We start from the raw sequence: 25,000 nt of genomic DNA on the forward strand, positions 1-25,000 counted from the left end.
TTGGTATTTTCCTGTAGCAGTTTCATGTCTTCCTTTGAGCGATATTTCCCGCATCTACTTTGTTTTAGCAATCAATAATATTTCAGTTGTTTTCATCCTTCTTCATGGGGACATTGTTGATTGTCATTTCATGTTCGGACATTGTGGACGCCGTCTTTGCTCCACAGTAAGTCTTTGCTGTCGTCCAGCATTCTGTTTTTGTATACTTTGTAGCCAGTTTGGTTTTAGTTTCAATCAATCAATCAATCAATGTTTATTTATATAGCCCCAAATCACAAATGTCTCAAAGGACTGCACAAATCATTACGACTACAACATCCTCGGAAGAACCCACAAAAGGGCAAGGAAAACTCACACCCAGTGGGCAGGGAGAATTCACATTCAGTGGGACGCCAGCGACAATGCTGACTATGAGAAACCTTGGAGAGGACCTCAGATGTGGGCAACCCCCCCCCTCTAGGGGACCGAAAGCAATGGATGTCGAGCGGGTCTAACATGATACTGTGAAAGTTCAATCCATAGTGGCTCCAAGACAGCAGTGAGAGTCCCGTCCACAGGAAACCATCTCAAGCGGATCAGCAGCGTAGAGATGTCCCAACCGATACAGGCGAGCGGTCCATCCTGGGTCCCGACGAGCGGTCCATCCTGGGTCTCGACGAGCGGTCCATCCTGGGTCTCGACTCTGGACAGTCAGTACTTCATCCATGGTCATCGGACCGGACCCCCTCCACAAGGGAGGGGGGGACATAGGAGAAAGAAAAGAAGCGGCAGATCAACTGGTCTAAAAAGGAGGTCTATTTAAAGGCTAGAGTATACAGATGAGTTTTAAGATGAGACTTAAATGCTTCTACTGAGGTAGCATCTCGAACTGTTACCGGGAGGGCATTCCAGAGTACTGGAGCCCGAACGGAAAACGCTCTATAGCCCGCAGACTTTTTTTGAGCTCTAGGAATCACTAATAAGCCGGAGTCTTTTGAACGCAGATTTCTTGCCGGGACATATGGTACAATACAATCGGCAAGATAGGCTGGAGCTAGACCGTGTAGTATTTTATACGTAAGTAGTAAAACCTTAAAGTCACATCTTAAGTGCACAGGAAGCCAGTGCAGGTGAGCCAGTACAGGCGTAATGTGATCAAACTAGTTTCGTTCTGCATAGCCTTCCCTAAGCTTCAATGCCTTTTCTTAGGGGCACTTATCTCTTGTTTATTTTTGGTTTAAGCATTACACACCTTTTTACCTTCACGCTGCCTCCAACTGTTTCCTACATCTACAAAGCAATGAGCTACCGGCTGCCACCTACTGATATGGAAGAGTATTACACGGTTACTCTGCCGCGCTCTGGACAGCCGCGACACTCAACAACAACACATAAATTGTGTTGTCGTTGACTATAGTAGCTGCAGCGGCCCCTGGGGTAGACTGATGGCTTTATGGGTGCCACCCCTGCAAAACGAAATGCCGCCCTCTTACCACCTTTGGGGAAGAAAAAAAGTTTGGACACAGCCAATAGACTCACATTTGGACTAGCACGGGAGCCGGAAAGTTTTTATTCAATCCGCTCAAAGTCTAAAGTGGGTGCGTACCTGTGTTTACCTTCGCCTCCTCCACGGCTGCAGGAGAAACCCGTCTATCGTCTTTCATACGGCCTCCCTTCCCCCTCCCTTAGCAGGTCCCACCGCCTACCCCCGCTTCTCCTGCTCCGGTCCAATCAGGTAATGTTCACCTGAGAAGATTTGCATGCACCTAGCGCTTGCTGATTGGCCAGGTGAAGGCAGCCGACCCGTTGGTTGTCTCTACCAATGGCGACGAGGCTGTGTGTGACTCATAGCGAGAGGACTGCTTTAGCTTCACCACACTTCTTCTCCTTTTTATGCCGCTTACACTCAACCCTGGTTTGGGTTTTTTTTTTTTTGTTATTGTTGTTGTCCCCCGCCTCGTTTTACCCTGTGAGAGGGTGCACACCTTGGATTATTATTCCTATTTTTTGTTTGTTTCTCCTCTTTTTCTCATCGGTTATTTGAGTTTACACCATGGATCCCGTCACCTGCATCCTGTTTGTTTGAGGTTAGTCACAAACCGTCTTTAGCCCGTTTTAACGCACGGTAACGTATTTTCTCTCAATGTTTGTATGTCAAAAAATGCAAAAAAGATGTATGCATGAACTCCATGACCTTCCTCAATTTCTAGATTTAGTATTTCAATTTTTAAGTCAAAACAATGCGATTTTTGCAGCTACTTCTCCTTGCCTTATATGGCGTGTTGAAACAAGGGCGGGAGCTGACAGTTTTGCAGAAGGCCCTCTCACCGACCAAGCCCACATCATGTGTTTTTTTTCCGTCTCATGGCGTAATAATCACGTATATCACAGCACAGTATCACGCCACTCCCGCCACATATGTCATTTTCTAGAGTCACGTCGCCGCTGCCGGTTTTTTTTTGTGTTTGCTGCCTTTTGCAGAAAGTCAATGGTGCGTGATGGCTGCAAAATCATCACGCACCAGAATGTCGTTCGTCTTGTAGCCCTAAAAAAAAAAAAAAAAAAAAAAGGGACCAGAGGATCTTGATTTGGCTTAACTGGGAGGTTTAACCACAGTATCTTGTTCCTCTGGTGTGTGTGTACCATGTTACAACCCCACCCCCCACACCTCCGCCCCCAAACTTTTTCTTGTTCATGTACTTTTTTGTTGAGTTTAAAGTGCATGATTCCGCTTTCTAACAGATTGTCACAATTGGCTTTTGCTTTATCACATTTTGCTCAAATTTCCCCTTAGTTTAAACTAGGGGGGTTCAAAGATTTCGACTTGGGGGCCGCATTGGGATAAAAAAAGTGTGTGTGTGTTTAAATATATATGTGTATATATATATATATATATATATATATATATATGTGTGTATATATATGTATATGTGTGTATATATATATGTATATGTGTATGTATATGTATACGTGTGTATATATATATATATATGTAATATGTGTATGTATATATATATATATATATATATAATATGCATATATATATATGTGTGTGTATGTATATATATGTGTGTGTATATATGTATATGTGTATATAAATGTGTATGTGTATATTTGTGTATATATGTGTGTGTGTGTGTGTGTATATATATATATATATATATATATGAATATATATATGTATGTATATGCATATGTACATATATATATGAATATATATAAATGTATGAGTACACCCTGGCGACTTGTCCAGTGTACCCACCTTCCGCCCGATTGTAGCTGAGATAGGCACCAGCGCACCCCGTGACCCCAAAGGGAATAAGAGGTAGAAAATGGATGGATATATATCTATATATCTATACCTATCTATCTATCCATCCATCTATCTATATATATGCAAACAACCTCCTCTAGTCATGGTGCAAAAAAAAAAAAAGGAGTCCAACCAAAAAAAAATTGTAAACAGACATGGTTACTAAACTTTTTGGATATTATAAAAAGAATGTGCTTTAACACATTTTGCTCAGATTTACCCTTAGTTTAAACAAGGGTTGTCGAAACATTTTGACTTTGTGGCCGCATTGGGCTAAAAAAAATGTTGTTGAGTGTGTAAAGCCGTAAAGTAGCATAATAAATATACAGTATATATATATATATATATATATATATATATATATATATATATATATATATATATATATATATATATATATATATATATATATATATATATATACATATATATATATATATATATATATATACGGTTGTATAAACATTAAAATACTATAGTGAAGTAAGCATTTTAGAAAGAAATTTTATTTTAAAAATCCTGCAGAAAGAGCACTTTATATGATACTTTATAACTATGATAATTCATAATCATTAAATACAAAAAAAATCTGTGAAAAGGTAGACTTTGTGTAATACAACATGGATACTCAAATAATTCATACAAATTCTACAAGAAAATAGTCTAATTTGTGGAGGACTTTTCTGACAAAAAATGTTGAAGCAGAAGCCAACTCTTAGCAGTCACTTCAGTTAGACCACTTTTGACTTCTCAGGCATGTCAACCTCGTTGAAGCAGGCGAGTTTTGGCAAAAACAAAACAAAACACGCCCACGGTTTGGGATGTTCTCATTCGCTTGGCACTGGGGATTAATTATGTTCGTGTAAGGTAATGCAATGACATCGTTTTGGACCGGAGGCCCATCCACAGACTCAAGAAATTCTCATTTCTTTAACAGTATGACTATTTAGCCGAGCTGGAGAGTGTCGGAAATAGTTCATCTCTGTATTTTGTTGGGACAGGTTTGCATTGGAGACCCTCTTCTCACCTGCTTTGCAATGGAAATATGGACCAGCTCCAGCTCTTACTTTCATTATGGAGGCTGGTCAGCAGTCGTGGTTGTAGTCAAAGCGGTAGTAGTACTAGTGGTAGTCATGATGGTGTTTTGAGTACAAAGTTAAGCATGTTCCGGCCTGTATTCCATGTTGAGGTGCAAGGTTGCCAAGAGCTCACAGAAGAACAGGAGGCGGAGTGTAGAGTATGAGGACATTATGCTGGGATATGTAGGGTTGCCTCATGTTTTGTGATGCAATTAGCATACATGCAGTAAAAAATAAAAAGAAAAAAGTGTATATCCACACACGTTTAAGGCTATGAATGCAAGTTGTACCCGTGATCTTGTCCTTTTGGTCATAACCCAAAGCTTATGACCATAGTTGAGGATGGGATTGTAAATTGAGAGCTTTGCCTTCCGGCTCAGCTCCTTCTTCACCACAACGGATCGATACAGCGTCCACATTACTGAAGACTATGCACCGATCCGCCTGTCGATCTCACGATCCAATCCTCCCATCACTCGTGAACAAGACTCTGAGGTACTTGACCTCCTCCACTTGGGGCAAGATCTCCTCCCCAACCCGGAGATGGCACTCCACCCTTTTCTGGGTGAGAACCATGGACTCGGGCTTGGAGGTGCTGATTCCCATCCCAGTCGCTTCACACTCGGCTGCGAACAATAGACAACTTCAGATTGTTTTCTTTGTCTTCCTTTGGCCAAAAATAGAACAAGCACATTCTGAAAAATTCACATTTTACAAATAGTCCTCTAGGCAAAACACTTCTAAGGATAAAACTGGTGCAGTTTTAAAAACACCATGACGAACACAATGAACTTAGACTTTATCTCAGCGTTTCTACAAAGCCATTCAACTTTAAGCACTTCCTGTTTAACATGTTGGCAGTTCACTATTAAAGACGTGTTTGGAAAAGCAATCGAGTGTTTCCTCAAAACCCCCGGATTTCGGTGAAATCCGGAAACAGTTATAATACAAACAAAACAATTATCAAAATGACACCATATCCGATGTCATCATAGTAGATTTTAGCATAAAATAAAATGGAACAAACACAACAAAAGTACAAACATACATTTTTACAATGGAGTTCAGGATGCGCATCGTGCATTCAAACAATTACAAGCGCTGCATGGAACTCTAACTAAAAAGTGGATGGTCAAGTTGACTTCAGTCTTTGCATCTTAACGTTTTGTTATTTTATCCGTTGAGTGGATAATTTACAACTATAGATGTCCAATAATGGCTTTTTTGCTGATATCTGATATTCCGATATTGTCCAACTCTTAATTACGGATCCCGATATCAACCAATACCGATATATATACAGTTGTGGAATTAACACATTATTATGCCTAATTTTGTTGTGATGCCCCGCTGGGTGCATTAAATAATATAACAAGGTTTTCCCCCCCAAAATAAACTCAAGTTATGGAAAAAGATCCCAACATGGCACTGCCATATTTATTATTGAAGTCACAAAGTGCGTTATTATTTTTAACATGCCTCAAAACAGCAGCTTGGAATTTGGGACGTGCTCTCCCTGAGAGAGCATGAGGAGGTTGAGGTGGGCGGGGGGTGTATATTTTAGCGTCCTGGAAGAGTTAGTGGTGCAAGTGGTTCTGGGTATTTATTTTGTTATGTTTTTGTTGTGTTGCGGTGCGGATGTTCTCCCGAAATGTGTTTGTCGTATTGGTTTGGTGTGGGTTTACAGTGTGGCGCATATTTGGAACAGTGTTAAAGTTGCTTATAGGGCCACCCTCAGTGTGACCTGTATGGCTATCGACCAAGTATGCATTGCATTCACTTGTGTATGTGAAAAGCCGTAGATATTATGTGGTTGGACCGGCACACAAAGGCAGTGCCTTTAAGACACGCACCCAATATTGTTGTCTGGGTGGAAATCGGGAGAAATTTGGGAGGATGGTTGCCCCGGGAGATTTTCGGGAGGGGCACTGAAATTGGGGAGTTTCCCGGGAAAATCGGGAGGGTTGGCAAGTATGACTGGGAGACGCAACTGCTCTGTACTTCTCCCTACGCCCGTGTACCACTCTGTACTGCGCCGTTTTAAAAAGTCATAAATTTAGCTTTTTCAAACCGATATTACATTTTACAGCATTTATCGTCCGACAATATCGGACATCTCTGTTTACAACGAAAGAAGGTATTTGCACAACAGGAGCAGCTGATTGCTTGCTTAGCGGCAGCCAATCCAGAGGGCGCTTAAAATGAGCTGACATGTCATTTTTAAACACTGTCATGTGTGACGTGGGTTACACTTGAATTGCTATTGCGACATCTAGTGGACATATTTAGAACAGCAGTTTCATTAAAACAATGTAGCTCATTTTTATATTTAGCAAACTGATCTCGCGGGCCTGGTACGGCCCACGGTCCGTGGCTTTGAAACCGCTGCTCTAAAGTTTCATAACAGTTAATACCTATCTATCTTAAAAAAAAAAAAATAATAATAATTTTCCTGAGGGAACTCTCCTGAAGGAATCAATAAAGTACTATCTATCCTGAAATATTTAATGTTATATAAAAATATAAAAACAAATAGTATAATAAATTAAAAAAATGTTGTACCTTTTTTGAAAAATAATGCACATATCTTTTTTTTTTTTTTTGAATCCAAAAAAAGAAATAAAATTAAAACATAACACGTTTAAAGACTCTTTTCTAGGTGGGATTCTGCAGCACTCTAAAACATTTAAAATGATTTAAAAGTGTCATCATAAATTATAGTTATTAACAATGCAAAAAGGATAAAAATGAATACAATTAATTTTGAAAAAAGCATAATAAAAGAAGTTGTGAAAAAATATTACATAAACATAAGAAAAACTTAGCAAAATATAATTAGACTCAAACTAATAAATAATATAAAATTGGAATATTACGTTTTTTTCCTCTTAACAAATTTGATTAAAATGCTTATAATTAGTAGAAAAAATACCTTTACTGTCCCACTTATTAGGAAAACATAGTTATAATAACTAAAACCTAAAAAAACAAGGAAAAAATCAGCATAATTATTATATAAAAACAAAAACAATTCCGCCTAAAGCCATAAAATCAGTGTTTGTGCCTCTCTGGGATGTTGGTAAAGAAGCTCCTTTGCATGCTATTTCCATGTCTCCATTTCACCAAACACATTTTTCACTTTTACCTCTGTCGACAGTAAAGCACCTATTTTTTTGCGGGGAGGGTTTGAGTGCAACAACCGCACTGGCGCGGTGTCACTGAGCAAGGCCCTTTTTTTAGGCTAGGGTGATGCGTTCAAGGACACACTTGCAGATCAAATTCTCCACTGCGGTTATGTGGCAAGGCTCGATAAATCTTACACATTTATATATTGGGTAACGTCCTGCGATCATGCATGTTGAGACCAGCAGCCTGAACACACCAAGCTCTCTGTTTACACTCATTCCACCATCACCCCCCAACCCCCCATTAACACTCTTCAGACTTTTTAGCCACAGAAGATGTGACGTAATTCCGGCCCAGATCGAACCGAAACGGTGAAGTTTTACAAACCCCGTTTCCATATGAGTTGGAAAATTGTGTTGGATGTAAATATAAACGGAATACAATGATTTGCAAATCATTTTCAACCCACATTCAATTAAATGCACTACAAAGACAATATATTTGGTGTTCAAACTCATATATATATTTTTTTTGCAAATAATAATTAACTTAGAATTTCATGGCTGCAACACGTGGCAAAGTAGTTGGGAAAGGGCATGTTCACCAATGTGTTACATCACCTTTTCTTTTAACGTCGATAACAGTCTGGATGGTTCGCTTCCCCTTTGGTCCGGATGACACGATGCCGAATATTTCCAAAAACTATTCGAAATGTGGACTCGTCAGACCACAGAACACTTTTCCACTCTGCATCAGTCCATTTTCGATGATCTCGGGCCCAGAGAAGCTGGCGGCGTTTCTGGATGTTGTTGATAAATGGCTTTCGCTTTGCATCGTGGGGCGGCATAGCTCGGTTGGTAGAGTGGCCGTGCCAGCAACTTGAGGGTTGCAGGTTCGATTCCCGCTTGTGCCACCCTAGTCACTGCCGTTGTGTCCTTGAGCAAGACACTTTACCCACCTGCTCCCAGTGCCACCCACACTGGTTTAAATGCCATCCATCCATCCATCCATTTTCTACCGCTTATTCCCTTTCGGGGTCGCGGGGGCCGCTGGCGCCTATCTCAGCTACAATCGGGCGGAAGGTGGGGTACACCCTGGACAAGTCGCCACCTCTTCGCAGGGCCAACACAGATAGACAGACAACATTCACACTCACATTCACACGTAACTTAGATATTGGGTGTCACTATGTAAAGCGCTTTGAGTCACTTGAGAAAGGCGCTATATAAATATAATTCACTTCACTTCACATTGTAGAGCTTTAACTTGCAGTTACAGATGTAGCGACAAACTGTATTTAGTGACAGTGGTTTTCTGAAGTGTCCCTGAGCCCATGTGGTGATATCCTTTAGAGATTGATGTCGGTTATTGATACAGTGCTGTCTGAGGGATCAAAGGTCACGGTCATTCAATGTTGGTTTCCGGCCATGCTGCTTACGTGGAGTGATTTCTCCAGATTCTCTGAACCTTTTGATGATATTATGGAGCGTAGATGTTGAAATCCCTACATTTCTTGCAATTGCACTTTGAGAAACGTTGTTCTTAAACTGTTTGACTATTTGCTCACGCAGTTGTGGACAAAGGGGTGTACCTCGCCCCATCCTTTCTTGTGAAAGACTGAGCATTTTTTGGGAAGCTGTTTTTATACCCAATCATGGCACCCACCTGTTCCCAATTAGCCTGCACACCTGTGGGATGTTCCAAATAAGTGTTTGATGAGCATCCCTCAACTTTATCAGTATTTACTGCCACCTTTCCCAACTTCTTTGTCACGTGTTGCTGGCATCAAATTGTAAAGTTAATGATTATGTGCAAAAAATAAAATGTTTATCAGTCTGAACATCAAATATGTTGTCTTTGTAGCATATTCAACTGAATATGGGTTGAAAAGGATTTGCAAATCATTGTATTCCGTTTATATTTACATCTAACACAATTTCTCAACTCATATGGAAACGAGGTTTGTGTCAGAGATGTTTCATTCCGTCCGGGTGAAGTAAAAAGATGGTGTTTAAGTTCTCAGGCAAAAACTGAGTCTGACTAATGACACCCACCTGACCCTAAAATGTTGAAAAACAACAACAAGAAAGTGATAGAGTGGGGGGGAAGAGTGATGATATGTGGAAAATCAGGTCCCACCCCTCTGTTACATAAGATAGTATCTTGGTCAGAGTACGTGGTTGTCAAATTAACTTCATACTTACTGCAGTTTTATCAGAATCGACTTTATAGTTAGCCTCATTTGTTTAGTTGCACACTGTTCATGCGAGTGTCCTACGGTCTTTAGGGAAGACATTAAAAATCCTCATTCTCAGTTTGGATAAATGCTTTTCAGATCAGCGCTTGCATGTTGCAAGCCTGGTGTTGTATGTAGTATTAGTACGTCGACGTAAACACTATTTATCAACAAAATGATTCCCGAGCGCCGCCACCGCTGCTGCTCACTGCTCCCCTCACCTCTCAGGGGGTGGAAGAAGGGGGTCGGTCAAATGCAGAGGGTAATTTCACCACACCTAGTATGTGTGTGTGACTATCAGTGGTACTTTAACTTTTTGTTAGTATTAATTGTCAAATTTCCTCATAGTATGACATCATAGTTGTCAACATTTGAATTGGAAAATAAGGGAAACTTCAGAATTTTTTTTTTTTTACTGGAATTTACCACTTCAGCCAATATCCGGAAAGTATTCAGAGTATTCACTTTTCCCACATTTTGTTATTTTACAGCTTTATACCTACTCAGTGGCCTAGTGGTTAGAGTGTCCGCCCTGAGATCAGTAGGTTGGGAGTTCAAACCCCGGCCGAGTCATACCAAAGACTATAAAAATGTGACCCATTACCTCCCTGCTTGGCACTCAGCATCAAGGGTTGGTATTGGGGGTTAAATCTCCGAAAATGATTCCCGGGCGTGGCACCGCTGCTGCTCACTGCTCCCCTCACCTCCAAGGTGGGGATCAAGGGTGATGGGTCAAATGCAGAGAATAATTTCACCACACCTCATGTGTCTGTGAGTGACAATCATTGGTACTTTAACTTGAACCTTTTAACTTTATTCCAAAATGGAATACATTCATTTTGGTCCTCAAAATTCTACACACAATACCCATGATGACAATGTGAAATGAAAAAAAAAAAAATTCTAAATGTTAGCAAATTTATTAAAAAATAATAAATAAAAAAACACATTTACATAAGTATTCAACACATTTGCTCAATACTTTGTTAATGCACCTTTGGTTAAAAAAAAAAATTGAATACTACAGCCTTGGAGCTGTGACTGCTGCCAAAGCCCTTTGAGACAGTTGTAATTTAGGGCTATATAAATAAACATTGATTGATTGATTGATTGAAAGGTGCTTTAACAAAGTATTGAGCAAAGACTGCGAATACTTGTGTGATTTATTTATTTATTTTATTTTTTTCTAAAAGCAATTCAACATTGAAAACAAAACTGTTCATGTTATCTTTAAGGGGTATTGTCTGTAGAATTTTGAGGAAAAAAAATAAACTTTATCCATTTTGGAAAAAGGCTGTAACATAACAAAATGTGGGAAAGAAGTAAAGCGCTGTGAATATTTTAGGGATGCACTGTACTGAATTATAGTTGAGGGCGTTGCTAACCAAAACAACAATATTTGTATGAGGGGAAAAATAATAAATATTTAACTTTGGTATAAGTATATATTTTTAGATGATTTATTTTAACAAGTTTACAAGTATTATTGCTATTTCTTTTTTAAATCTAATTTTATTTATTTTTTTCATATGAGCAGGGTTATTATTTAATGTGTCCTAACATATATTATTTTGATTGATTATTTATATTTTACCAATTATTTAGGGGCGAAAAAAATTATAAATATATATATTCAATAGTATGTGTTATTATTTCTTATTACATTTTAAAATTGTATTGAGATTTTTAGTCATAATGTTTTCTAGCTCGCAATATGTATTAATTGTGTGGACATTCTGAATGAACAGTATATCTAAGATAGTGTTGTCACGAAACCAATATATTGGTACCGGTACCAAAATGTATTTCGATACTTTTCTAAATAAAAGAGACCACAAAAAATTTCATTATTTGCTTTATTTGAACAAAAAAAATCTTAAGGTACATTAAACATAAGTTTGTTATTACACATTTGACCTTAAATAAAATAGTGAACATACAAGACAACTTGTCTTTTATTAGTAAGTAAACAAACAAAAGCTCCTAATTTCGCTGCTGACATATGCAGTAACATATTGTGTCATTTATCTACCTATCATTTTGTCAACATTATTAAGGACAAGTGGTAGAAAATGAAGTATTAATCTACTTGTTCATTTACTGATAATATCTGCTTACTTTCTCTTTTAACACTTTTTTTAACATGTTCTATGTCCACTTTTTGAGAGGCGGTATAGTACAGAATATGATTCATTAATATCGCGGTACTATACTAATACCGGTATACCGTACAACCCGAGTCTGAGATTATTTGTATTGTTTTCAGAAATGTTTTTTATGTTTTATTTCGATAAATGATAGTAGTGACGCAACACTGCTCTTACGCATTAATAATAATAACATTTGTTTAAAATAAAGGTGGTGCCACTCCTCTATGTGAGGCATTGCTCAGGCATTGGTGTGTAAATGTATAATTGTCTATCGATCAAAGATGCACATCAATGAAGGAGACAAATAAAAAAATGAATGAATGAATGAAGTACAGCAGGGGTGTCCAAACTTTTTCCGCTGAGGACCGCACACTGAAATATCAACGCAAGCAGGGGCTATTTTGATATTTTTTCTATTTAAAAAAACAATACAATATATGTGTAAAGATATACATTTAGGCCTCCACTCAGACTTGATCCCAAGGATCCCACAATATTTTGGTCCAAAAAATATTTAAAATGTGTCATTATTTTGTTTTATTGTTATTCAAGGTTTGAATCTCAAAATCAACATTAGCTCTATTAGTCAATGTAACGTTTTTAAAGATTTAAGTTGTATGCCCTTTTTGTCAAAGAAAACCCTGTTTTGTTATGGAAAAACCCCCCACAAAATATGGAATAGTTTTCCCCAATAAAATTTTAAAGTGGAATATTTGAGATTATATAATAATTGGAACCTTAAAAATGTCAACACATAACAACATTGATTTTAATTTATTATTTTTTTTTTTTTAGCAATGACACACACAAAAAATCCTACTAAAATTATTGGGGATCCAAAAGGGTCCTACTCATTAAGGGAAGTGAAGTGAATTATATTTATATAGCGCTTTTTCTCTAGTGACTCAAAGCGCTTTACATAGTGAAACCCAATATCTAAATTAGAATCTAAGTTACATTCAAACCAGTGTGGGTGGCACTGGGAGCAGGTGGGTAAAGTGTCTTGCCCAAGGATGGCAGAAGCGGGAATCGAACCTGCAACCCTCAAGTTGCTGGCACGGCCACTCTACCAACCGAGCTAAACCGCCCCAATTAAAAATAACAAACTTTTTTTTTTTACTGTTTACTTTAAACCCAATCGTCTTGAGATTAACTTTAGATCCATCTGTCAATTGTAACTTTTATTGTTGTTTATGTTTTTTGTTTGTTCTTATTAGGCCCTTCTTTAGGAAAATAAAACAACTTAGTTTTTTACATGGCAAACACAAAACATGCAACATTTTCCCCTAAAAATGTCTCAAAGTGGAATATTTAATATGACATTGATTTTGATTCATTATTATTTTTCAAAGAAACTAACAGCCTGCATGGCAGCTTTGTGTTATTAGAGTAAACATTGCAACATTTTCTTGTCACATTTCACCTGTTTGCTCTTTTATACCACTTTTTCTGTTCTTTATTTTTTTAATCGTATTTTTAGAATGTGTTTAGGGCCGTTAAAAAATTACCCGGGGGCCGCCGCACTTTGGACACCCCTGAAATACAGCAATTATGATAATAGAATATGCTTTTTTTTGGTACATATTTATCCAGAGGTTTATGAAACTCCAACATACATTTATCGAACATAGCCTTAAAAAAGTGGTGGGGACAGATAGATCGACATTACTGGAAGCTCCTAAAAAAACTGCTTGCTCGTGATTCCGTGCTATTCCCACAAATCCTTACTCAACAATGTTCTATTTTTAAAAAAAACATGCAGAGTGCGACGTTGTCTTGTCTCCAGCCTCCTGCGTGAGGTAACATGTCTCCAAACATAGACTGGAAGATTGATTCATGTCAAAAAAGTTCACCCGAGTGCTTAACGCCTTCGTACAAAGCCAATATACCACTTTTCCCCCCTAGTCTACCTGCACAAATACCACTCTGTAATGATTTAAATGCGTTAATTGACATGATCAACATTGACGTTACTAAACGTACCTACAAATAATGCGGCGCCGTCTCACCTCACATCTCCGAATACCAAACATTCTCCAACTGTGGGAAACTCTTGATGTGTTTTTCAGAGTAAAAAGTGCATTCATTTTGCCAGTAGTGGATACAACTGTGACATTTAAGGGCATAAACAGAGTGTTTTAGTTTGATGCAGTTAGTCCAGATATATCCATAAAAAGTTATAATTAACTACCTAAAGTTAAAGGAGTAAAGTAGCAACTTACAGAAAACTAGTTATGGCAATTCCTGAAGTAATTAATTGCGTGTGAATGCTCCAATGCTGAAGTTGAACTGAAATCCTGGATTTTTTTTTTTCAGAATTGTGGAAGTAGATCACAAAATTCCTGAACAGGATAAATATTTAGAAGTTAGAACTGTTTGAATCGGATAGAAAATGTGGGAGTTGTGGAACTTTGATTTATGCTCCATTCATTTCAACGGGCATTTAAAAAAAAACAAAAAAAAAAAAACGGGAATTTTTTTTGAAAATGGCAAACAACTTGAATGAGTTGAAATGGTTGGTGTTGGAATTTTTCAAATCGGTCGAGAAATGTTGAAGTAGTAAGATGAATTGAAAAATGGTATTCTGGAATTTCGGGGAAAATATGGAATTTTTCCAGTTCAAAATTACCACGTAGTTTTTTTGTCCTTATTAGGATTAATGTTTTGACGGTGAAACGGTTGAAGTGCGTTGAAAAATGTGGGAGGAGTAGTTGCCAGAAAAAAGGGTGGATATAGGGCTTTGGAAAACCAGGAATTCTGGAAAATCCAAGATTTTCTTTTGACTTGGAAAAAGTAAAAAGAAGGTGGAATGGTTTGAATAGGTTTAAAAATGTGGAAATGGTGGAATTTTGAAAAAATGGCCAATTAATTTTGAATGGGAAAAATGTCCCGGAAAACCTGGAAATCTGGGATTTTTGGATGGGAAAACCCGTGATTCCTGAATAATCTGAACAGTTTGTAGTTGGAACGGTTTGAATTGGATGAGAAATGTGGGAGTTTTGGAACTTTGAATAATTTTCCATTCATTTCAATGTGAATTTTCAAAAAAATTGGGGAATTCCGGGGAAAAACGGGAATCTTTTTGAAAATGGTTAACAACTTAAATGGTCTGAATAATTTGAAATGGTTGTTGTTGGAATTTTTTCAATTCGGTCGAGAAATGTTGAAGTAATAAGATGTTGAATTGAGAAATGGTATCATAGAATTCCTGGAATTTCTGGAATACCGGGAGTTTTTCCAGTTCAAAAATACCACTTAGTTTTTTGTCCTAATTAAGAAGAATGTTTTGACAGTGAAACGGTTATAGTGGGTGGAAAAATGTGGGATGAGTAGTCGCCAGAAAAAAGGGTGGAAAATAGGGCCTCGGAAAACCAGGAAATCTGGAGAATTTAGGATTTTTTTTTTTTACTTGGAAAATGGGTAGTTTAAATTTCCAGGACGGTGGAATGTGATGAAGGTTGAATGGTTTGAATAGGTTGAAAAATGTGGAAATGGTGACCGTTTGAAAAATGGTCTAATTAATTTTGAATGGGAAAAATGTCCCGGAAAACCTGGAAATTCTGGGAAATCTGGGAATTTTGGGAATTCGTCAAGGGAAAGCCTGTGATTCCTGAATTATCTGAACAGTTTGAAGTTGGAACGGTTTGAATTGGATGAGAAATGTGGGAGTTGTGGAACTTCGAATAATCTTCCATTCATTTGAATGGGAATTTTCCAAAAATTGGGAAATTCCGGGGAAAATCGGGAATTTTTTTGAAAATGGTTAGCAACTTGAATGAGTTGAAATGGTTGGTGTTGGAATTTTTTCAAATCGTTTCGAGAAATGTTGAAGTAGTAAGATGTTGAATTGACAAATGGTATTATGGAATTCTTGGAATTTCGGGAAAAACGGGAGTTTTTCCAGTTCAAAAATACCACTTAGTTTTTTGTCCTAATTAAGAGGATTGTTTTGACAGTGAAACGGTTGAAGTGGGTTGAAAAATGCGGGAAGAGTAGTCGCCAGCTGCGATGAGGTGTTGACTTGTCCAGGGTGTAAGCCGTCTTCCAACCGATTGTTGCTGAGATAGGTACCAGCACCCCCCGCGACCCCAAAGGGAATAAGCGGTAGAAAATGGATGGATGGATGGATGGAGTAGTTGCCAGCTGTGGACTACTGTATATATATGAATGTATGTGTGTGTATATATATGTATATATATATATATATATATATATATATATATATATATATATATATATATATATATATATATATATGTATATATATATATATATATACAATGTATATGTATATGTATATATATATATATATATATATATATATATATATAATGTATATGTATGTATGTAAATCTGTATGTGTGTATATATGATCAATAAAGTACTATCCATATATATATATATATGTATATATATATATATATATATGTGTTGGCCTTGCGATGAGGTAGCGACTTGTCCATGGTGTACACTGCCTTCTGCCCGATTGCAGCTGAGGTCCCGAAAAGGGATAAGCGGTAGAAAATGGATTGATGGATGGATTATTCTGCAATTTTTTTGTCAGCTATCTTGAGCAGTAGTATGCGTGTGTATATGTGTGTGTATGTGTGTGTATTTGTTTGTATATACGTATGTATATGTGTGTATATATGTATGTATGTATATGTGTGTATACATGTATGTATGTACATGTGTATATATATGTATGTATGTATATACATATATATGTATATATGTATATATGTATGTATATATACATATATTTATATATGTAGATATGTATGTATGTATATATATATATGTCTATCTATATGTGTATATATGTATGTATGTATATGTATGTATGTATATATATATATATGTATATATATATATGTATATATGTATATATATATATATATATATATATATATATATATATATATATGTATGTATGTATGTATGTATGTATGTATGTATGTATGTATGTATGTATGTATGTATGTATGTATGTATGTATGTGTAGATCTGTATGTTTATATATATATGTATATATATATGTATCTATCTGTGTTGGCCCTGCGATGAGGAGGCGACTTGTCCATGGTGTAGCCCGCCTTGCGCCCGATTGCAGCTGAGACCCCGAAAAGGGATAAGCGGTAGAAAATGAATGGATGAATGGATTATTCTGCACATTTTTTGCCAGCTAGCTTGAGGAGAAGTTATGAAAAACTAATATGCTTCAAAGCATTGGCAAATATGTTAATTATTATGATTTTGTTGCTAAAACCTCCAGCTAATATGTATTTTTTTGCAACATAAGTTCTGTTCTATGCTTTGGGTCGACGTGAGCACACAAACTAAGTCATTAATTGAAGCCCGCCTGCTTTGTCCTTGGTTTTACCAGTGAGACCCCTCACCCCGTGTTGGTTGCCAAGCAACCGCCCCTCCTTGTTTACCTTTGTGTGACTAGCACTGGGATTCTCGTCAGAAGAAGAACTTCGAGCCCACCCCCAGTGCCGGGAAGGCCACCTGTCCGTTTGCACAAGCTGTTAATGAAGTCATAACACCGAGTCAGCGCCACGTCTTTCAATCAAAAGTCATTATTATGATCTGTTAAAGATTAACGTGGCGGCCATGCAAGGTTACACAAGCAGTTTATTGTCCGTCCCGGTCACATGACCGACACCCGGGGAGTCTTCTTCGTGAAAACCTTTTCGAATATTTTCTCCCGGTGCCGCAAGGATTGAAATGGAGCGAACCAGCCGCGGCCGTTTTAACGAAGTCAAGATGATGCTTGCTGAGGTAATAAAGTTGCCAGGCCTGACTGGCGTACTCCAGTGTCAAGTATGTGCTCGACAAAGTGATGACGCTGCACTTTGTGAGAGGCCTCCGCTTTACAGGCTGGAAGATTAGATAGAAGAGACGCCGTGCCACACTGACATGTATCTGATTGCCAAGTGAGGATGGCTTGGAGGAACGCGCGTATAAATCAGATTTGGAATTATGAGCCGGTAAACCAAAGCTTACGCTGCCAATTAGCATGCATGATTCCAATTCCTCTCACTGTGACAACCGCAGGGAAGATCCTGAGGGGCAAAAAGCATGTCGGAGCAAGAAGGGAAAACATTTATTTTATTTTTTAATAGTCTGCAACAAAAAACTTCAATTTATTGATAAAATCAATGTATTGAAAAATGTAAATCAAACAAGTTCTTGTGTACAACATATTTTTCAAATTTTTCCCTTGTCTTTTGTGCCTTTTTCCTTCCACCAGATTTTCATTATTCATTATTATCATCATATCGTACAGGTGAAACAAAAATAACAAACATTGCGTAAAACGTTATTTAATAATGAACATCACATCAATCAAGAGGCACCGGCTTTTGAAGGCACACACACTCTACTCTCATGAAACGTCTCTCAACTGCACTTGCCGGATTTGAAGTTTATTTTTTATTTTTAAATTATGCATTTACTGGTTAATAATGACATTTATTAAAGTGTAATTATCATACTTGCCAACCTTGAGACCTCCGATTTCATGAGGTGGGGGGTGGGATGTGTAGTCGTGGGTGGGGCAGAGGCGTGGTTTGGGGGCGTGGTTGGGGCGGGGGCGTGGTTAAGAGGAGAGTATATTTACAGCCAATTCACCAACTCGAGTATTTCATATATATATATATATATATATATATATATATATATATATATATATAAAATACTTTCAGTGAATTCCAGCTATATTTATTTATTATATTATATATATATATATATATATATATATATATATATATATAAATAAAACAAATATTTGAATTTCAGACGGCACCTATCAAATACACAGTAATAAAAACACAGTTGTTCTACTAACTGTACTGTGCTTGCTGGTTACTAAAAAAAACAACAACACTTACCTTTCACTACTTGAGTAACGTCACTTCCGAGTTTCCAGAAGATGGCGCCAGTATGTGCTTTGCCCTGCCGTCTCTCGCTGTCAGCTCTGTTCGTTTTTGTGTTGTTTGCGTCTATTTTCGTCTCTTGTCAGCTCACTGCTTTTGAAGGACCGCCAAACACTGTTGGATCTTTGCCCCTTTCCCACTGATATGATCAACTTCAATGATGATTTTTCGACGTCCCAGTCAGCTTTTTCACTTGGCCGGATTCCTGCCTTCCTCTCCCGCCTCATGGCTCCTCTCCCCCGCCACCTGCGGGCTGTTTGTCGGGCCCCACCTGGATTAGCTGCGCCCTTGGACGTGCTGGCCCCCGCCAGTTTCGGTCTTGTGAACGCAAGATCTTTGACAAACAAAACGTTTATCCTGAAGGATTTCTTCACTTCCCGCGGACTTGACTTCCTCTGTGTGACGGAAACATGGCTGAGAGCCGGTGAGTCGGCCCCTCTTAATGAACTTCTGCCTCCGGAGTGTTCCTACTTTAATTCTCCGCGGTCGTCCGGTCGGAAAGGAGAAGGATTAGCAGTCGTTTTTAAAAATGACTTTAAATGCCGTCAGATCCGCCTGCAATCCTTCTTTTCAAGCTTCGAACTGTGCATGTTTGAGCTTGAGGGGGCGTGGCCTCCAGCTCCAGCTGAAGTTCGTGTTGTAATCCGATGGTTGGATCATCACCATATTGTTATTTTTGTTCCATTTTTATATCACTCTGCGGTTTGACATGCTTAGTTCCTATTTTCTTCATTTCCATGGTCACTCATTAGTTTCAGCTGCTACTCTCGTTGCCAGCACACCTGTCTTTACTAATCACCACCCTTCTTCATAAGCCAGCCTTTTCTGTTCACTCATTGTCGGATCTTAGTTTGTTCTCATAAATGATACATGATAAATGGGTTGTACTTGTATAGCGCTTTTCTACCTTCAAGGTACTCAAAGCGCTTTGACACTACTTCCACATTTACCCATTCACACACACATTCACACACTGATGGAGGGAGCTGCCATGCAAGGTGCCAACCAGCACCCATCAGGAGCAAGGGTGAAGTGTCTTGCTCAGGACACAACGGACGTGACGAGGTTGGTACTAGGTGGGATTTGAACCAGGGACCCTCGGGTTGCGCACGGCCACTCTCCCACTGCGCCACGCCAATGTGTCTAATAACATCTGAATCGCTCACACTGCCGTCGCCTTCCCCCCCCCTCTTTTTTTTTTAATGCTTCACACTAACTTTCCTCATCCACGAATCTTTCATCCTCGCTCAAATTAATGGGGAAATTGTTGCTTTCTCGGTCAAATCGCTCTTGCTGGTGGCGGCTATTATTATAAACAATGTGAAGACGTGAGGAGCCCTACAACCCGTGACGTCACGCGCATATCGTCTGCTACTTCTGGTAAAGAGGCAAGGCTTTTTTTATTAGCGACCGAAAGTTGCGAACTTTATTGTGGATGTTCTCTACTAAATCCTTTCAGCAAAAATATGGCAATATAGCGAAATGATAAGTATGACACATAGAATGGACCTGCTATCCCCGTTTAAATAAGAAAATCTAATTTCAGTAGGCCTTTAAGCAATGTCAGCTAAGATTTATCTGAGAGCCAGATGCAGTCATCAAGAGCCACATTTGGCTCAAGAGCCATAGGTTTCCTACCCCCGCATTAACCATTTATCTCCCATATTTTTTTATAGTAGACAACATTCATAAAATGAAATAAATTCACTTAAAAAAGTTCAAATGGTTTCACACATTTAAAAAAAATCGAAAATAGTTTGTAATGGGGCGCCCTCAAAATAAAATGTTGCTTAGGGCTGGAACTCAGAAAGGGGCGATTATGTACAAACTAGGTTTCATCCATTTTTCTACCGCTTGTCCCTTTCGGGGTTGCGACAGTAGTAAGAAATGTTTGACAATATTGATACGTAAAATTTCTATTAAAATTTGAAAAAGAAAACATTGTCGCAGTATGCCTATTGCTCATTTGCTGTTAACTCACAGGTAAACAGTCCAGAAAGCCCGGTCCTTCTTCGCCGCTATCCAAAAAAAAAAAAAACTGCTTATGACTTGTCTCTCACTCTCGATTTCACTAGCTCTCACGCTAAGCTTTGTTTTATTCCTAGCTTTCACGCTAGTTGTTTTGTGGTTCCTTTTGTGTGCCTTCGTGCCAAGTGTTTGTGTTTCGGTTAGTTTGACCTAGCTTTCCAGGTTAGCGCTTTTATTGGCCTTTTCTATTTACACCAGTGATTCTGTTCTAGCCTGATTTGAGTTACTAAATTCCTTATTTCTTACCTTTTGCTGTGTTTTTGCTGACGCATCCACGGAGGACCGAATCCGGCAACAATATGCCACGCAAGTCTAACACTTTGGGAGATTTTCGGGAGAAAATTTCTTCTGGAAGGTTTTCGGGAGAGGCGCTGAATTACGGGAGTCTACCGGGCTTCACGGTGGCAGAGGGGTTAGTGCGTCTGCCTCACAATACGAAGGTCCTGCAGTCCTGGGTTCAAATCCAGGCTCGGGATCTTTCTGTGTGGAGTTTGCATGTTCTCCCCGTGAATGCGTGGGTTCCCTCCGGGTACTCCGGCTTCCTCCCACTTCCAAAGACATGCACCTGGGGATAGGTTGATTGGCAACACTAAATTGGCCCTAGTGTGTGAATGTGAGTGTGAATGTTGTTTGTCTATCTGTGTTGGCCCTGCGATGAGGTGGCGACTTGTCCAGGGTGTACCCCGCCTTCCGCCCGATTGTAGCTGAGATAGGCGCCAGCGCCCCCCGCGACCCCGAAAGGGAATAAGCGGTAGAAAATGGATGGATGGATGGATACCGGAAAATCCGGTAGGGTTGGCAAGTATGGTAATTATATTCATAAGTTAAATACTTTTTTGGTAAAGTAATGATATTATTAGTAGAGGAAGAACTTTGGACAACACACTTCCAATAAACCACTGCAGGCTTATTTCAAAATGGCTGGAAAACAGTATAATCATGATGTTTGTGTCTAATCTAATGCGAGCCGAACTCACGCTTGTTGAGTGTCCTTAAAGGTGAGCTTGACCCTAAAAGGTATGTGACAATTGGTGCAGGCAGGAGAACTGGTTGACGTGGAAGTCCCTCCTCTCCGTGTGGGCGTGTTGTGTGCTTCACATAACTGCATGCCTCTTCAGGGGTGGACACACCACTGTGTCCGGACCTGTTTGGTATGCAGACTCTTCGCCTGGTACCCGCTTCCCAGCCTCGCCTTTATCGAGTGTGCCACCTTTTTTTTTGAAAAATACACATTTCCAGTTCACTCTGGCTGACATTTGCACATGTCAAGTTTGAGACACAATAAGGAATGTCATTTTTCTTGTTTTTTTTTTTTTTTATTTGGTCATTGTACACGTTGGTTGAAGACAAGTCCTTCACTGGCAATTTAGCTTTAGCTCTGCTTTTTTTTTTCTTTTAAATGGGATTTCCATTCTGGAGATTCCAGTAGATTTCCACATTTGTCTGAATGAGAGGTGTATAAATAGTGGAGAATATCACTTTCCAGTCTGGTCATGCATCATGTTGTTCCGACATTCACTCACAAGCTAATTTTCTACAATATTCTACACTAGGGGTCACCAACGCGGTGCCCGCGGGCACCAGGTAGCCCGTAAGGACCAGATGAGTCGCCCGCTGGCCTGTTCTAAAAATAGCTCAAATAGCAGCACTTACCAGTGAGCCGCCTCTATTTTTTAAATTGTATTTTTTACTAGCAAGCTGGTCTCCCTTTGCTCGACATTTTTAATTCTAAGAGAGACAAAACTCAAATTGAATTTGGAAATCCAAGAAAATATTTTAAAGACATGGTCTTCACGGTGGCAGAGGGGTTAGTGCGTCTGCCTCACAATACGAAGGTCCTGCAGTCCTGGGTTCAAATCCAGGCTCGGGATCTTTCTGTGTGGAGTTTGCATGTTCTCCCCGTGAGTGCGTGGGTTCCCTCCGGGTACTCCGGCTTCCTCCCACTTCCAAAGACATGCACCTGGGGATAGGTTGATTGGCAACACTAAATGGGCCCTAGTGTGTGAATGTGAGTGTGAATGTTGTCTGTCTATCTGTGTTGGCCCTGCGATGAGGTGGCGACTTGTCCAGGGTGTACCCCGCCTTCCGCCCGATTGTAGCTGAGATAGGCGCCAGCGCCCCCCGCGACCCCGAACGGGAATAAGCGGCAGAAAATGAAAATGGATGGTCTTCACTTGTTTAAATAAATTCATTTATTTTTTTTACTTTGCTTCTTATAACTTTCAGAAAGACAATTTTACAGAAAAAATACAACCTTAAAAATGATTTTAGGATTTTTAAACACATATACCTTTCACGGCTGGCCTGGGAACGCCTCGGGATCCCCCGGGAAGAGCTAGACGAAGTGGCTGGAGATAGGGAAGTCTGGGCTTCCCTGCTTAGGCTGCTGCCCCCGCGACCCGACCTCGGATAAGCGGAAGATGATGGATGGATGGATGGATGGATGGATATACCTTTTTACCTTTTAAATTACTTCCTCTTCTGTCCTGACAATTTAAATCAATGTTCAAGTATTTTTTTTCATTGTAAAGAATAATAAATACATTTGAATTTCATTCTTCATTTTAGCTTCTGTTTTTTCGACGAAGAATATTTGTGAAATATTTTTTCTAAGGTGTGATGAAAATTCAAAAAAATTATTCTGGCAAATCTACAAAATCTGTAGAATCAAATTTAAATCTTATTTCAAAGTCTTTTGAATTTTTTTTTTTAATTTTTGTTCTGGAAAATCTAGAAGAAATAATGATTTCTCTTTGTAGAAATATAGCTTGGTCCAATTTGTTGTATATTCTAACAAAGTGCAGATTGGATTTCAACCTATTTAAAACATGTCATCAAAATTCTAAAATTAATCTTAATCAGGAAAAATTACTAATGATGTTCCAGAAAATCTTTTTTTATTTTTTTCAAAAAGTTTCGAATTAGCTAGTTTTTCTATTCATTTTTTTTCGGTTGAGTATTGAATTTTAAAGAGTTGAAATTGAAAATAAACTATGTTTCAAAATTGTATTTAATTTTTTTTCGTGTTTTCTCCTCTTTTAAACCGTTCAATTGAGTGTTTTTTCGTAAAAGGAAAAAAAATGTACGACGGAATGACAGACAGAAATACCCATTTTTTACATATATTTAGATTTATTTATTAAAGGTAAATTGAGCAAATTGGCTATTTCTGTCTATTTATTTAAGTGTGTATCAAACTGGTAGCCCTTTGCATTAATCAGTACCCAAGAAGTAGCTCTTAGTTTCAAAACATTTGGTGACCCCTGGTCTACACAGACAAGGACTAAAGTGACAAAGAGCTGTGTAAAAATCGATCTGTTTGTTATAATTCTTTCGCCGCAAAACTTTGGCGCGCTCCACAGCCCACGGTTATCGTCCGATTGGAACCGTTCAAGTAAACAAAACGTTCGGCTTGGTCGGGAATCGTGAGCTGTCCAACGTTCTTCTTCTACTAATATCATTACTTTACCAAAAGAGTACCGTATTTCTTTGAATTGCCGCCGGGGCGCTAATTAATTTAAGACCTATTCTCACTCCTGCGCTTACCAAAGGCATGCGGTTAAGGTAAGCATGCGCTAATTATTTTAAAACCTCTTTTCACTCCGGCACTTAACAAAGGCATGCAGTAAAAAATTAAGTGTGATGTAAGGATACCATCATGAAAAGCACATTTAATAAAAACAACTTTATTATGGTCTTACCTTTACTAATAAATGAAGTCCATGCCAGTTCCTTCTGATCAAAAGCATGGATAACTTGTTTATTGAAGTCTTCCTTATCTTTCTTCAGTTTTAAAAGTCTCTCTGTCTCGATGGAGATCTTCCTTTATTACCTCTTGCTTCGAATGAAAGTCCAGTTTAGAAAACTGCTATCAGACCGCTTGTTTTAAGGGTTTTGGTCCGAAATGATCTCAGTAAGATATTACAGCTCGTTGCTGAGATTTTAAGACCTATATTGAGTAAAACATGCTTGAAATTAGAATATCAACTGTTGCAAAGCTGTGTCATTAACACTTACAAGTATAAAACTACTTTTTTAAAGTAATAATTTCTTATTTCAAGCATGAAAAAAACAACATAATTTTGACACAATTTTGTCTCATAACTAAAAGAGATGACAGCCAAGTGGACTTTGCTGTTTTATTTTCA

At 38.5% G+C, this 25,000-nt stretch overlaps 1 protein-coding gene across 2 annotated transcripts in view; it reads left to right on the plus strand.

The window, feature by feature from the left end:
- Positions 1-25,000, plus strand: part of elf1 (E74-like ETS transcription factor 1) — a 163,951-nt gene that overhangs the window by 42,363 nt on the left and 96,588 nt on the right. Inside the window, exon 1 of one of the 2 annotated variants that reach the window (XM_061891935.1) lies at positions 1,828-2,066. The exons of the other annotated variant lie outside the window; for it this stretch is intronic. The gene's annotated coding sequence lies outside the window, so the exon portion shown is untranslated. Of the gene's footprint in view, positions 1-1,827; positions 2,067-25,000 lie in introns of those variants that run through there. 2 annotated transcript variants of the gene reach the window in all.

This window comes from Nerophis ophidion, linkage group LG29 (genome assembly GCF_033978795.1).
Source record: "Nerophis ophidion isolate RoL-2023_Sa linkage group LG29, RoL_Noph_v1.0, whole genome shotgun sequence".
NCBI classification, from domain to species: domain Eukaryota; kingdom Metazoa; phylum Chordata; class Actinopteri; order Syngnathiformes; family Syngnathidae; genus Nerophis; species Nerophis ophidion.